Below are 1,853 nucleotides of genomic sequence, written 5' to 3'. Positions count from 1 at the left end.
CCAACTAAGAACGGCCATGCACCACCACCCATAGAATCAAGAAAGAGCTCTCAATCTGTCAATCCTTACTATGTCTGGACCTGGTAAGTTTTCCCGTGTTGAGTCAAATTAAGCCGCAGGCTCCACTCCTGGTGGTGCCCTTCCGTCAATTCCTTTAAGTTTCAGCCTTGCGACCATACTCCCCCCGGAACCCAAAGACTTTGATTTCTCATACGGTGCTGACAAGGTCATTTAAAGTAAACGACTGCCAATCCCGAGTCGGCATAGTTTATGGTTAAGACTACGATGGTATCTAATCATCTTCGATCCCCTAACTTTCGTTCTTGATTAATGAAAACATCCTTGGTAAATGCTTTCGCCTAAGCTCATCTTTCAGCGATCCAAGAATTTCACCTCTGACGCTGAAATATGAATACCCCCAACTGTCCCTATTAATCATTACCCTGGTGTGCAAACCAACAAAATAGACCACCAAGGCCGTATCTTATTATTCCATGCTAATGTATTCAAATGAGCAAACGCCTGCTTTAAACACTCTAATTTTTTCACAGTAAACGATGCAAGCCCACCAACCCACCAACTTAATGGCAGAAAGGCAGCCTCACAAAAAATGCCTCGAATATCCATAAGTACACACTCCCAGAGGGAGCGGACCGGACATCCAAAACAGAAATCCAACTACGAGCTTTTTAACTGCAACAACTTTAATATACGCTATTGGAGCTGGAATTACCGCGGCTGCTGGCACCAGACTTGCCCTCCAATTGATCCTCGTTAAGGGATTAAATTGTTCTCATTCCAATTGCCCGACTCGAAGAGCCAGAGCATTGTTATTTATTGTCACTACCTCCCTGTGTCAGGATTGGGTAATTTACGCGCCTGCTGCCTTCCTTGGATGTGGTAGCCGTTTTCTAAGGCTCCCTCTCCGGAATCAAACCCTAATTCCCCGTTACCCGTTAATGCCATGGTAGGCCCATATCCTACCATCCAAAGCTGATAGGGCAGAAACTCAATCGATTTATCGCGCAAAAGCGCGATCCGCACAGTTATTATGACTCAACACAATACCAGCCCGAAGACTGCATTGGTTTCAATCTTGACTCGGGATTTCACCGTGAGTCCCAAGAAGATGCTCAAGTGAAGATTGAGCCAGGGGAAGAGGCGTCGTCGGAAGTCGGATCGACGAAGACGCTGCTGAATGAAACAAGATCCGCGGATCGATGGAGTTTTGGGAGGAACTCTGTCGACGGAAGAGAGGTGGATCCGGATCCGGATCTAGAATAGAAACCTCTCTATCCTCCCCAGGTCCCCTCGGGGACCCCTGCGGATCTTGACGCAAGTCATATCCGCTAACAAAACAAGGGAAAGTGAAGGCGAAAAAACGGTATGCATTTGCAGATTCACCGGTTAAGCCAACACCGTACCTAAACCCAAGCCCGCTAGTCGAAGAAACGAGAAAGAAGACGAAAACGAGTAAGACTACGCGGAAGAAGATGCAAGCTCCAAAGTCGGAAGAAGACCAAGCGGGATCCAGGTCAAGCTGGTCCGACAAGGATCTCGAGTTTGTGTATCGCCACCAAGCTTTACGCGACTTCCTGCATCAAGATCCTGTCATGCAGATCCTGAATCTTCGACAGATCGACGATCCAAGGAAACCGGTAAGAGCACCAACGAAAACGGCGAACAAGTTGGTGGCAGTCAAAGATCTATTACGTTTGCTTACGGAGTCAGGCATCGTAGCTGGTGCGTTCGACGCAGAGGATATCTTCGAGCTAGACCTGGATCTCATAGTATCCGCGACGCGGGACCTCTTTGCCAGAGTTAAGTCCATCACCGGAGAAAGGTCGCGCACT

General features: G+C 48.0%; 1 non-coding gene across 1 annotated transcript; it reads right to left on the bottom strand.

The window, feature by feature from the left end:
* PITG_33457 lies at positions 1 to 1,097 on the bottom strand. The gene has a single exon (XR_009934851.1). It is a non-coding gene; the product is annotated as an 18S ribosomal RNA (ribosomal RNA).
* Positions 1,098 to 1,853: the final 756 nt, after the last annotated feature.

This window comes from Phytophthora infestans, genomic scaffold (genome assembly GCF_000142945.1).
Source record: "Phytophthora infestans T30-4 supercont1.123 genomic scaffold, whole genome shotgun sequence".
Lineage (NCBI taxonomy): Eukaryota > Oomycota > Peronosporomycetes > Peronosporales > Peronosporaceae > Phytophthora > Phytophthora infestans.
Note: the sequence above shows the minus strand (reverse complement) of the source record. Positions and strands in the feature narration are given on the sequence as shown.